Below are 14822 nucleotides of genomic sequence, written 5' to 3' on the forward strand. Positions count from 1 at the left end.
TTAGGCAGAGCTCTGCTGCACCGCCGTCCGCTCCGCTTCGTTAGTTTTCCAGCCGGGCTCGCAGGCACAGCCAGACCGATGGGCACACGGCAAAAAAACCACTTCGAGGCCCAGCCCCAGCCTCCCTGCTCTGGTTAGGGGGCCCGAAGTGGAAGCAGTAAGGCGGCGAGGCCCCATCGTTCAGGCCGGACCAGAGAGCGCGGGGGTTTGTCAGCCAGTTTTGCCTCCTGAGGATCTGGAGACCCCCAGGCCGGGTCGGAGGCCTCTGTGATCTAACTCGGAACAGAAGAAATGGGTTTCAGCAGCAGCAGCGCTGACGAGAGCGACTGGGATTACTCACAGCGCGGTTCAAAAAGCCAGAGGCCACAAATATCTCTACATGATTCATGCAAAAGTTTGCCAGATGGTTTTACGTGTTTTGGAGTCTCGGGCTGCGTCGTAAGAGAACTAGCGCAAAATACCCAACTTTTGATGAGATAGATACAGAGCCGCTTCTTAACAACGTGTAAAGGAAGAGGAAACATTTCGTGCTCCCTCTGCACCAAGCAGAAGTCCAGCACGGTCCTCCCCCAGCCCATATGGAGTGGGACAGAGTGTGAAAAAAGCAAAATTACAAAACAAGCCAGAGCTGTATTTGGTAACAAGAGTTTGCTCCTATAAAAGACAACACCTTGCAGGAGGCTAAAATTTCCTGGCAACAACTGCATATGCAATTTGGCTGTTATATTTAATAGTTCTCATTCTTGGAGAAGCAAAAAGTGCATCACTTCCTTGGATGGAGGCTGAACTGAATCACTGTGTGGGTTTTGCCTTGCTTGGGCTATATGAATTTTAGGGCACTCCGTTATTACTCTCACTTTGTTCTAATTTGTTTCAAACCCCATTGTTTGGCTTAATGTCAAAACATCATCAAATAATCACTAATGAGAGGGTGTGGATTGTGCAAGATGCCCAAAGGCATATCTGTTTTATGCAGATTAAATATTTTTTTGATCTAACCTCCCTGTACTTAGGGAACATTAGGCAAGCAAACTTGCTACACCTTTTTTTTCCAACTACAACACCAACACATTAGCCTATTTTCTAAATCTTTCTCATAAGCAGTAAATGGGTAAGAGAATATATTGGTAATTTCTTCCAACTATTTTGCACTTCCTATAGTCTTAAGTTTTGAATTAACTGAGCTTGGATTTACCGTGATGTGTCCTGCCAGTGGGTATGGAAGCACATCTTGTGCGTAAACCAGCCAGAGCACTGGAATGGCTGTAGTGGGTCAGAGTTAGCATCGTATGCTGTTTCCAATGGTGGCTGGTCATCTCCTGGGCAGATAACGAATTGTGCAGCTCAGAGACTTTTAGCTAAAAGTAGTTTATTTCTGCTCTTGATAGACAAATTAAAGGAAGACAAATCCGATTGCTTTCTTAATCCATATACGCTTTTGGCATCTATGGCTTGATGTAGTTCCACAGTTTAACTTCACACTGTGTGCAAATCACTTCTGTATGCTTTGAGCCTTCTGTCTGGTATTTCCATTTGATGTCTCTTGACTTTTGCATTAATTAACTGTGAATTATCATTCTCTCTTAACTGTCTCCAGGCCACTCCTTGTTCTGTAGATTTGTACCACAGATTCCTCGCACTATTACCTCATTCATCTCTCTTCTAGGCTGACAAGTCTAATATTTTGCAGGTGCCGTTTCATAGTACCTCCAACAAATTTAAGTTGGAGCTTCCATCTCTCTACCTCAGACTGCATGTTCTTGCTCCCACATGGATTTCAAGTGCTCCAGGTTGTGCGCTCCTACTAAGTGCAACTCTTCCCTCCCCTCTTCCTTTATGCCTTCCCTCTTGGAGACCTCACCAAGCCATGGGACCTCCTCATCAACCTCTTCTTGGCCCTGGACAAGCTGGCCTTGAGTGCCATAGCAAGGAGCTCAGTGGGGAATCCTGGTGCCGGCGGGGCTTGTCCACTCACGTCCCCAAGCTGGGCACCGCTGAATGACATCCAGGTTCAGTGGCATTGTTGGGGGTGCTCAACAAAATGCTTTGTTTGTTTCAGAAGGATGAACATCTAAGTCAAATTAATAATTTCAGCAAAGTTGGAAGCAAATTTTGGTTAATTACAGTCTAAGGAAAAAAATATAACCTGTCAGGTTATCGTTAGAAAAATGAGTCCTAAAATTAAACTTCCTATGGACAGGGTATCCAAGTGAAGAGTCAAATACACCTTGTTCTGTGGAGGCTTTAGAAACAGCACTTTGGGAAACCTTTCGTGTAGCTACAGGTATGCAAATGCCTAACTGAATTACGCAGGATTTACTGATGTAGCAGTTGCTCTTTTATTTGTCAGAAGAAATAGTTATGTTTAAACTAGTTCTTTGAAAGCTTTCAAACATTCTTTTTTGAAAATGAAGCAGAAACAGGTTTATTTGCTCTCTATAAATAAAGGTATGGTCAACTAGCAACACCCTAAGGATAAGTGGAATGCTTCCAAAGCCTTCAAAACAGGTAGCTAAGAAAAATAAGCCTGTTGTCATGAAGCTTACATTCACTACAAGATGTCTGAAACGCCTTTGCAAACATTTTAGGAGTCCACAAACAAAAATTAAAACTGCCTTTATATAACAGTATGTCACATTAGCTTTAAAACCAAATCTGACTGAAAGGATTCTCTTTCTCTCTGCTTCGTTTCTTTCTGGTAAGAAAAACCCAGCAATGGGTTTCTCTGGAATGTGATCAGTATAACAGAACTTTCCAGACAGTGCAATTGCTCTGTACCAACACTAATTTTCATCCTTATCACACAGGTCAAAAAGAAGCAAGAGAAAGGTGTGTGGAAGAGAGACCAAAGTCAGTCTAGAAGGTCTCTGGTTTTCACCCCTGATTGAGGGCAAGCTTGCAGATAGTCAACAGCTTCTCACCTCATTCCTGGTATCAGCAAAGGGATTGCATAATATTAGCACTTCTAATCTAAGTAGTAAATCAATACTTGGAGCCTTGTGGGTTGTTTATTTATATAGGAGCAGTGACTGCTGAAATCAACTATTTCCTTGATGCAGTCCTGTTTCTTTACAGAATGTGCAGTTAGAATCAAAACAACAGAAGACAAACTTTGTACACAAACTTTGCCATTTTGTAGCAAGCACTCTCCAAATAAAGTTGCCTCGGTTTTGTCTCAGGCTGGGAAAGTTTTAACGTGGTCCTTTTTCTTTTTTTTTTTTTTTTTAATTGTATTTCTGCTACTTCTCAATAAACTTGGAGCACATCATGAAAAAAAAAAAAAGCTGAAGCATGTTAGACCTCCACATTAACCCTGCTCATCAAGAGTAACATACTTTTGTTCACTCCAGGTCTTTTTAAACTGACTCTCAGGTTTTAAAAGAAAACACAACAAAACCAACATAGCAGTCAGTCGTACACATTTGGTGACACAGAGGATTATTGATCTCTCCAAGGAAGTGCATTTCAAGGAGGAATTTCAAATAGGGGGGAACTGAGGGATGGCCTATCAAATAAAGGGCAGGGTTTTAAGAGAAGGGGCCTACCTCCAAATGTATGAATTGTTTTGTTCTTTGATGCTTTTGTTCAAGCTAGTTCCATTCCCTTCTTACTCTTACACATGAAACCAGACTGGAAAATTATCTGCAAATCTGTTTGGAACAGTTGTCATAAAATAACCGATTTCTATATTTTACATAAAGAATAAAAAAATCTTTATCCCATCTAGTATCGATAGCCAATATACTGGGCCTTCTGGGGAAGGAGCAGGGGGAAAGTAGAGACAAAATTTGATAGGTGTTCTGAACTAAAAAACTTTAATCAATTTTGTTACCCTGATCTACACAAATATCACTTCTCATTCTGAGTCATTATGTAGAAAATGTTCAGCAACTTGCAAGCATTACGTAATTAAATCTTTGTTTTAAGCCATGTTCCATGCATGAAATAATAGAAACATGTACCTGCTTGCAGACATAACATTTGTATTCTGTTAAAACAGCACATTTATTACCTGCTCAGATTTGTGCAGAGTTTAGAGCTGCTTTCTTTTCCAGAGGTAATGCCTGACAGTAACTTTCTGCCTGCTTAGGCAGCAAGAGACAACTTGCTGTAGTATTACCCAGGTACCTATTATGCCCCACAACACCTAGATATCTGCAGCATTTCAGAGACTGTGATGTACTCAATTAATTCATCGGACATAGGAGGCTGCACTATGTATCAATATGTACAGCCCAGTAGGCTTCGAGATTCCATAGCCATGATAGCACACATATTCATGGGGTTGTGTTTGGATTTTGATTCTTTCATCCAAGGGAGCACCTAGATATTTAATGATCTTGGGTCAAATCAGCACTTCATAGACAGTACCACTGAGATCGGTAGGTTTGCACACTACATAAAGTCAAAGGAGAATGTAGTTTCAATGTTGTCTTACTGTACAATTTATGACAAAACTGAAAAGCTCCATCAGGAGCAGAGCTTTAGAGTATTAGATCCTAAATAGGATGCTGTATGGACATGGAATTTCTGACTGAAGAATATACATTTTAGGAAAGGAAAGCAGTATTGACAGAGGTATTTCTGATCTATACCATACTAAATCTAGGGAAAGATTTGGCACTCTATATTAAATTTTGTTGGTGCAAACAGTTACATGTCTTATTAGTAGAACATATGCAACTGTAAAATCATTAGATGGCTGTACAAAACAAAGTACCTAAAAATGATTTTCTGGACTTTAGAGGGAACTTTGAACAGTCATTAGAAGGAGGACTTTGAGTAGTTCCCACATAATGAAATATGGTCTAGTGCTGCCTAGAGACATTCAAAAGAAAGAAAATAAAATGCTCTAAAAAGGAAATGTTTTCTTAATTTTTTACAAGATCCAGCTTAAAGCACACAACCACAGTTAGCAATAGCCGCAACAGGCCAGGCTTACTATAAAGAGCCCATTAGATTAGTTTAGATTATGGCTAAAAATATGGCTAAACAATTGTCTTCTTCCGGTGTATTCCACACTCTTCTCATCAGGATCTCTTGAGTCATACAATTTCCTTTAAGGGAATCATAACATTTCAAACACTATGCTGCCCTAATTTAGTATGAAACCATTTGGGGAATTCATTAGAGCAAAGACTAAAATCCAGTAAGGACCTTGACCTCAGTAGTTGTTCTATTTACATATGCCACGGCAGAAGTTTGTCTTGACAGAAACAGCAAGGCCAACCTCCTAATCAATATTTCTTGCCATAATTAATTTTTTTTATTTAGAACCTAGACAGCAAAAAAAAATTACTTGTTCACCTTAACTTTATTCCAATTCGTCATCTGAGCTCAATTTTTATAAAAAACATGATACTCCATCAAAAAAATCATACAAGTCCGAATCATGTTATGTCTGTGGGCTGGCTGCTACTTCAAGTACATTTCTGAGAAATATCTAACAGGCAAGTACAAACAATATCTTCTGTTGTACTCCCATACAAATCATTCTCACAAGGAGCAGTCGCATGTGCACGTATTCCTCTGAATTTGTAATGTAAGAAGTAACATTGGTACGATTAGAATGACTCGACTTGTTGCTTATCTGTTTGTAGTCATTCCTGTAAGTTTTGGAGGCAAATATACATCAGTAGGTTTACATGAAGGACAGACATGACCTTGTGTCCAAAACATGTTTTGGTGCATGAAGGAATGCTTAGTCATTTTAGAATAACTGGCTCCCTATGTAACAATTTAACTATTACACAAAGATTAAATGGTGTGTTTCTTTGTTTATTGATGTTTCATTTCTTAAGGCAAAAACCATACATCAACTCATAATCCTTAACACTGACAGACTGCAAGCTCTTTTCTATACTTATTCACGTATAATCACATCTAAGACAAATTTCTGAAAATAATTTGGTGATAAATTGGCAATCTACTTACGCAAGTCTTATAAAGTCGTCTTGTTATTGTGAACTCCCTCATGTGATTTTTTTTTTAAAGAAACTGTAAATGACTCTTGGAACAACTGTTTCTATCATTATATATCCCTACAAGAATCAGTACAAACTGATCCTGCTTTCATCAGGTATACTTCCTTTTTGTTTCAGATGTGCCCAGAAGGTAAAGTTACAGAGTCACAACACAAAACTCCAGCCCAAAGACAGAAAAATTGTATATGCTTTAACGCAAATAGGTAGCCTTCCAGTCTTAAAATATTCTACACATACTGTCTAAATTACAGCAAGCTGCCAGTCTGCCCTGACATGCTCCAGCAGTTCTGCTTCAGCATGTTCCTGAACTTGTAAGGGAGTCCTTACAAGACAGTCTTGCAGCTTCCATCCTTTCTGTCATGATTTACAAGATGGAGTACCTATAAGAATCTCATTCACCCAGCTTGTCAAAATGTCAGGATTTTGCTGGAATTCAAATTATGTTATTTTCATTCTGTCTTTGCAGCAAAACTTTCAGTCATATCTTGATTTTTCTAGCACAACCTCTTTCTTCAGAGGCTGATTGATCACTGCATTGTTTCCCATCAGTCCAACAGAATTGCCTCCACAGCACTGTGGACCATTGAAAAAAGAACACAAATTCCAGGAGAAGAGCCTTTTAAAATGTTATTTATGGACAGCTTGCAGTAGTGGTACAGACCCCCTCAGCAATTGCACATATTACACTGAACAAGTGTAATAAATGTGTATGATTTTTTTTTTCTTTGTCACCTTTCAGAAATCACCCACAAAACATTCCCCACATAATCCTTTCTCTCCAATCCACATACGTTTATACAGGCTCTTGCTTACATGGGCAAAGATGCCAGAGTAACCAGTTCTCACATTCCTAGTAGCATTTTTCAGTCAAAAAGTTAACATTTCCTTTGCATAGTAGCCTCATTGTCAGAATGTTTGGGTCTAAATTGATCTGTTTCCATTCATAAACTTTTGTGGTACACAAAATGTCTATCCATGAAAAAAACCAGAAATTACATACAAAGATGAGAAGTACACCTTAACACAGTGTCTTTCAAAAAGATATTTGAATTCTTACCTTAAAAAGTACTTCCCATGAGATCAAGGATTTGACTCAGTGCTCAGATCTGTAACATAAAAGCACTTTTAATGAAGAGTCCAGGTGAACTTCAATCTTTAACGCTATGGTAAAGTTAACAAAACCAGGACTGTTTTAAATGCTTGCACTTGTGACATTGACTTCCCTTTTGCTGTTAAAACAGAAGAGAATTCTACTTACACAATCAGTTTGTCATATCAGTAGCTGCTACCTACTTGTCCATGTTGTTCCTTGGGTTTATGCTTAGCGTCATATATGTAAGAAATATTTCTAAGAGAATATTTACACAATACTTCTAATGACTATGCTTTCGTTTCTGTCAGTAGTTCTATTATGAGTTGATTCCTGGAGTCAATTTTTTAATTGATTCACATGACACTATATATGCAAATTATTTGGAAAAATAATTGTTATTGTTGTAGTAGTTACGGAAGAGGTAAACGCTTGTAAATGAAACCTGGTTTGGAATATTCGCAGACACTGGAGTTGGGGTGGGGAATGGCTGCATTCTGAGGTCTCCTCTACTCCTGCTGCTCTTGTACTCAGAATTCAAAACTGACTGAAAGCAGACACCATCACATTATCTGTAATGATACCTGGTGCCAGCTCAGGTATCAGTATTACACACAGCTGACAAATACCACGATAACAGTTTCTTTTTGTTCAGGTGAATAGTATCACTTACAGACCGATTTTCTTACAGGACAATGATAGTTAAGAAAGATGATGCTGGGGGAGTTTCAGCTTTAGCCTACCTTGCCTAGATAATTTAACTTCTTCATTAATATACAATAGAAGCATCTTCAAATAAAAGACTTGTAGCAGCTTGAGAAAATTAGAAGGTAGTGCAAAAATAGGCAGGGTAACAAAAGGTACATTATATTTGCTAGACAAACAGCCTGAGCAATTCCATCTCTTACCAAGTTTTAGAATATTATTTTCATGACTTCTTCGAACTATATCACTAGGCTTAACAAGAGATGTTATTCTTCACAAACTTTGCCTTGCTTATCCCCTGATTATCAAGGCTACAAACAGCTCTATGGCTATTTCTTCTTTAAGCATTATTGATCAGTATTTACAGTAACACCCTTCAGGAGAAAAGTCAAGAGTAGCATAAGTCATAGGCCAGGACAATGGAGCACAGCAGTGGTAGCACCTTTCCTCTCTTCACAGTTTAAGTATCAGTTCGTTCTGCCTGTAGAGGTTGTTCAGCAAGCTCTGGAAATCTCAAGTGCAGAGTATGTAATGGAGGACTGTGCTAATTCTCAGAATTTAAAGGGTTGCTTAAAACAGCGCAGATATATTTCTAAGATGTGTTTTCACACCGTATTTATGTATGCTATGGTGAGCTCTGAACTCCCAAAATACCAGCTACACCTGTCTTGGGCTGGTGTAGTAATTTCATTCCTTCTTACGAGCAAATTTCTCATGTTAAAAAGTAAATTCTGTGATTTGGAGACTTACAAAGCACATAATAGAACATAATTTCACCCTTTCCCCTTTTTATCTCTGCTGTCTATCAAACTTTGTTTTATATCTGAACACACTCCCTTATAAAGTAATTTACTCTTGACTATTTCTTTTTCTTTATGAATCCAGCCTGCAATCTGCTTCCATTGAACTTAACTGCAACCTTCCAGTACCGTCACAGACTATATGTTTTATGTCCATATTCACCAGAGCAGACCTGGCTGGCTGGGAGGAGGGGGCAGACAAGCTTTGCAATGCTTTTTGTGCAGTTGGAGTGCAAACAGTTGGTTTTAAATGTTACAGAAGTGTTAAAACACCTTAAGCAGAAAGCTTGTCAAGGCAATTAATCAGGAAAGACCACGACTCAGCAGTCAGGTCCAGACCAGGGCTCCTCCTCTGCAGGACAAAAGACGTTGTCTGTCTTGTCCAATGACAGAAGCTACTTGTTTATACTGACACAATTCCAGCATCCCTGGGTTTTTTTGTTTGTTTGTTTGTTTTTCAATGAACTCCAGAAAAAGCAAGCATTAGCTAGAGATCGTGGGTAAAAGGGAAAAAGAAAAGGAAGTCCAGCAATGTCTTTTTAGATTAGAAACCTTCAAATATAAATAAAGGAAGAGTGCAGGTGTTTTAGGCTCCCATCCCATGAAAGCACCACTGGAAATAGGGCTGAGGCCACAGCCGTGCACAGCACATCCATACTCTGAAAGGACTTGCATTTGGACTCCTATCAGTGAGTAAGTGTGAACGTTAAATCACTAGAGCCTATTTTCAGAGATGTGAATGGGAAATATTTTAGAAAACTGTACCTGGAGGATCTGCAAGAGACAGACATAGTTTTTAGGTAGTATGTATGTATGTTGGATAGACTTTGCAAGCTACATTTCATTTATCTTTCCATAGCATAAACCGATCTTTATTCATCTGGAATTTTGGCATCACGTTTGACTCCTAAGAGACTTTCACTCAATGATTCATTCTTTGGGACACAGAACCTTTGTGTCAGATAGGCTGGCTTACTTTCAAAATTACCTGTTAATCTAGCCAAGTGGGGGGTTATTCCCTAAAATTAAATCATGTAAGTCATATTCCCCTGGGAAGCAATATCAAAGAAATGAAAGAGCAGAAAACTTCCTGATTCACCTTCCTCTCATCACCAACTGCAAATGTAGATTGCTTCCAGATTTTAATCCCTGTTATGTTATCTATTAAGGGGGAGAAAAGGAAAGTGGGCAGCAACACCACCATGCTTTAATGAGCTGTGAGTGTAGCGATTGGCATCAGTAATCTCCAATTTCTGCCACTAAAATAAACTGCTTATCCTTTCAATTTAGGGGTACTGGTAGCTCAAAGATGCTGTGAAAATTAAGTAGCTAATGTTAATAATAAAATTTAAAGATGCATGAAGTGGTTATTACAATGTGGACTGGGGAGAACACCCACTCTTGTGAATCGCTTACACAATTGATCTGGTAGCTTTTCTCCTTAGACACTTGGGGAGACAAGGACTCAAATATCATCATGCCGAGTATGATGTAGAAACAAACCAACAAAACCAATGAGATAAATTGGATTGCCAAAATCCTCCCATTGTATTTTACTTCTAAAATTTTGAAGGGTAAATTTGAAATATTTTTGATGACTGAAAGTGGAGTGACATTGCTGACATGGCTGAACACTACAGAACTGCAGTAGCTATCTTTTCTGTTATCAATTCATTTTTATCTCATTTGATCTGATTGTAATTATGTGCCATTCCAGTACCAGTCTGAATGATACTATCATAAACCATGCTACTGAGGTTTGCTCTTCTCCTAATGTCTTTGTTCAGTCTATCCACAGTAGTACTGATGGCAGCCAAACATTTAACTATATGTTTTCACAACAGTGCCGGCAATACCTTGTAATTCCAGGTACCATCTTTTATTGAAATTCTTCTTAGTATTAGCCCATGAAGTACACAAAACACACAAAACATAGAAATATTGAAACACCTCTGACTTTTTTACCACAATTAGGAAGTCTGAAACTTCAACTTGAGCATTTGACACAACGTTGCTGAAGAGAGAGAATTAAAAGCTACATCCTTATTCATGTTACACTGATGTTCACTTCCTTTCCCAGAAATGGCTGACCACAGGAGAGAAAGCCTATAGACTGAAATACTGCTATGCAGAATAAACAATTACTCCTATGAACAGCAGATCTAATGAAGCCTACCTGGTTTTCTTTTAGTAGATTTGAATCCTTAGCTCTTTTTCTTCCATGGAGTCCTTGTTTAATAAGGGCTGACCTCTCATTGCACAACTTGTGCTGTGAATATAAAAGATCATTTAATATTATTCAACATTTCCATGACAAACCAGGTTGCCATGTGACTGTACATGCAAATCCTGTATATCTGCAATTTTGACCCAATGTCAAATTCTTTTCAAAAAAACAAATTGATCTCAAGTTTAAAAACACTCTCAGGCCTTTAACTAGGTAAGTCACATGTAGCTGTTTACACTGTTGACAGAAGTTAGCTGATAAACTTCAGCCCATGCAAAGGGTTAAAAACAATAAAAAGCTTATAAGGTGGGATACCTTTTCCCCATAGAGCTTTTATAGTGAAGTCTGGGGTCAGTCCTAGTTATCTTGTGAAAGAAGCTTTGTCCAATGCCTCGGTCAGGAAATTCAGCTTAGAAAAAACTGAAGCACCAGCATCCTTGTTCAAATTTACTCACAAAATTAGATTTATAATGAATGCTACTGTTTCTTCCTTTTCCCCATATTAATAGTTTCAAATATGAAATACTTTTATACTCTTCTCCAATACACTACAACAGCACTTGAAGTGCATAGAGTACTTGCAGTGTAGGGGAAGCACTACACACAGAAGTGACACTCTAATTTGTAAACATCTCCTTTTACTTCTGCAACTCGTTTAATGGTAAACCTATCACTTAATTAATTTCTGAGACTTCTATCCCATTTTCTCTTTTTTATGTAGTCAAACCAGCAAATGCTACCTCAATGCAATTCCTACCTCTTTATACCCTGTGCACAAAAATTTAGGACCTTTCAGAATTAATCTTGCAAATAGACATAATTAAACCTGGGGAAGTTACTACACAAAGCAAAGGAACAGATACTGCCACAAAAACAAGACTCAGTGAGAACTGGATCAGGCACTTAATGAGCTTCCATTGACTTCAGCAGCGTAGGGCTGTGTCCTTCCTAAGAGGCCATCAACTTATATGACTGAAATATTACCAAATATTATCAAATTAATCTCCAGTATAACTCCATTGACTTCTCTGGTGCTACACTGGGCACAAGTCTGGCCCACATGCTATAGAAAGTGTTGGCACAAACGTAAGGGAGTTCAGGAAAAATGGTAGAGGATTTGTGATGAACAGGAGGCTTAAACAGTTTTAAACCAAACACCCAAGATTTAACTTTAGACTAATTATTTTTCTATGGTGTAACTTAATGGCAATTCCTCTTAATACTGGATTAAAAAGTTTAAAATAAGCAAGCCATATTCAATGCCATGGGAGGTCTACAGTGATAATACCAATTAAGCCTAATAATCTCCTAAGTCTGTAGCTCTAAGACATTCCCCTGGGTGTTAGGTGATACTTTAGCCAAATACTGAAATGTGCGATTCAGGCAAATAAACAAATAAATAGTCAGAGCAAGATTAAAATGCCTGCCATTAACACAAAATAATCATAAATAAATGCTGCAAGTTTTTATCTAATGATTAACATATTCCCAGAAGGACTCCTGCTTTTTTCCCCACAGGCTAAGTGAGGAAATTGAACAAGGATGTGTAATATTCCATGATAACATCAAGATTTTTAGGCCTGTCTGAGACAGAATGGGTGCAAGTGCTGGAGCTGATGAGTGGACTTTCTGAGAATTCTTGTTCAAGGTATTTCAAAGCAAACTACCCCATTTGCAAAGAAGATATGAACCCTCGCCCTTTCCCTAACTCACACCCCTTCTAAGGATCAGAGAAGAGAGGGGAGGGAAGAAGCACCTGGGAATTAAATTTCAGAATCTGACTGAGAATTTTAAAATCCTCGGTTCTACAAGGTTTAGACTACTACACTCTATTCCTTACAGTTTAGCCAAAATATGTCAGATTATTCAGGCCATTCAACATCCAAAAATATACTGTGGAAGCCTCTTGCTTCTGCTAATAGGCAGACGTATCTAAGTGTCTGTGTAGCAGTACTCAATCAGGATTGTCAAGAGTTAGATTTACTGTTTATTTTGACATTCTATTAACACAACTTGTATCTGTGCCTCAAGCTCTATCCCAAATTGCTAGTGAGTTGTGCTGCTTGCATCCTTTACTGATTTTTTTTTCCAAATGATCTTCCCCAAAACCACTCTACCTTTGTAGTATGGCAGTGACCAGTGGCACAGGTAATTTCCATTTCTTTGCTAAAAATGACCTGCTTCGAAGCAAGGAAAGGACAGCTGTTTAACAGCAGTAACCACTACAAGACTGGGAGCCTGACTTTTTTTCTCAAGAGGTGCAAACCAGGCTAAAATCAAGCAGGACCTGTGCTGCCACCTGCTGCGCAATCTTATTTATTTTTTGTTCTCAATTAAAAATGCAAGCAATTTTGCGACAAAAGATTCTATTGCAGAATGCAGGTGTCTAGCCTAATTTCTCTCATAAAAAATCCTCTAGAGGGGAGGAGTTAGACACATATGGGAATGGAGAAAAATGTGTCTTGAAGCATTTCAAAGTGTACACTCATAGTGCTTTCATGCAAAATCAAACAGGCGGGTGCCTCAGCTGAGAAGGTCACACACGTCTGCTCTGTGATATTAGTTTACATGTGCACTATCTGCATGTTTACAACCCAATCTACTTTAATCTCTACAAAATCAATAGTCTCAAAATACCAACTACTGCTGACATTTAAACTGTTTTACAAAGTATGTGAATAAATGCATAAGAACTATTTTTAACCCTACAGATAATATAAAGGTTTGGCTATGTGTTAATCATATTAAATTGCACTCATGTGCTTGACTGAAGGTCTTTTCCCTGTTTTTTTTTGAAAGAAAAGCAGAAGATTTGTGGGTTTTCCTTATTCACAAAACAGATAAGTTACCTCAGCTAAGAAATTTTCACATCAGCTGTATAAGGCTTCCCAGCAGACTTTCTTCAGTTACTAGATAAGGAGGCCACTACGTTTGTCTCTCTCAGAACTATTCCACTCATCTGTTACTGAAACACAAAGATATCTAATGAATAAGAGGAATACTAGACTTGTGCAAAGCTCTTTTAATTCCTCATGAGAATTATTCTAGATAGGTGCAATATATTAAAGTTAAATACTGTCTTGAGGTGGAGGCAGGCAGAAATTGCTGAAAATAAAGCAGACTAGTAAAAATCTGTTGAGATCTATGTTGCATTCAGTACATAGACAGAACAATTTTCTCTGTTTGATCACTAGTGCCCCTACGCTCTCTATATTATTAAAACTTTTGGGGAAAAGATGGTGAGTTGACTAAAATATTGACAAAGGATAACTAAAAATACTTGGAAAACATTTGCAAGATCTTGAGAACAGAAAAAAAAATCACCATGTTTATAATAGTACATGTTTGCAGAAGGTATTTTGTTGCTGACAATGCCTCAGTGATTGGGTGTTTCTCCCCTAATGTCGCTGAAAGACTTGAAGCCCTTTTCAGAACTCACCCCTCTACCCAAGACAGGTTTAATTAGATCATTTGTATGAACTCACTTGCTCACAATGTTTCAAAGCAGAAAAAGCAAGTCTCAAAGGAGCTTTTTCATGCTCAGTGCTACTGCTGAATATCATATCTCAATTCCTCTTCAGTTCTTTTCTTCCAGAGTTCCAAGCCTCATAGTTTCTGCACAAACAAACTAGTTAGTCCAAACTTTGGTATTTGCTTTATACCTAAAAGCCAGGATTGTAGCTCTACCTGGATGGCTTTTCAAGTACTCTCTCTTGAAAAATGGTTGCTCTTGTCCTAGATCTTCTCACAGGGTTTCCTAGTTCCAGATGACTTCTCTAGGCTTGTATAGACTTCTTTTACAGGAAAATAAACATTTCTGCAAGAGTGCACATAATGAGAAAATTAGAACACTAATGTCAAGCATCAGTCTTAATAAGCTCTATACTAAATGTACACATTGCATTTACAGATGCAGTACCATGAAATACAGGGCATCTATCCCCTTCTTAAACCTTTTCCCCACTTATCTCCTGGGATAATACGTATATAGTACTGCCTAACCCGGAGCCTGTTTC

At 38.4% G+C, this 14822-nt stretch overlaps 1 long non-coding RNA gene across 1 annotated transcript; it reads right to left on the bottom strand.

Moving 5' to 3' along the window:
* Positions 1-10770: 10770 nt before the first annotated feature.
* On the bottom strand, positions 10771-14618 carry LOC104832697. Its single transcript, XR_774454.1, has 2 exons — positions 14494-14618; positions 10771-10848 (listed from the first exon to the last, which is right to left on the bottom strand). It is a non-coding gene; the product is annotated as an uncharacterized LOC104832697 (long non-coding RNA).
* Between the last annotated feature and the right edge of the window lie 204 nt (positions 14619-14822).

Source organism: Haliaeetus leucocephalus, unplaced genomic scaffold (assembly GCF_000737465.1).
Source record: "Haliaeetus leucocephalus isolate CR32 unplaced genomic scaffold, Haliaeetus_leucocephalus-4.0 Scaffold262, whole genome shotgun sequence".
NCBI classification, from domain to species: Eukaryota; Metazoa; Chordata; class Aves; order Accipitriformes; family Accipitridae; genus Haliaeetus; species Haliaeetus leucocephalus.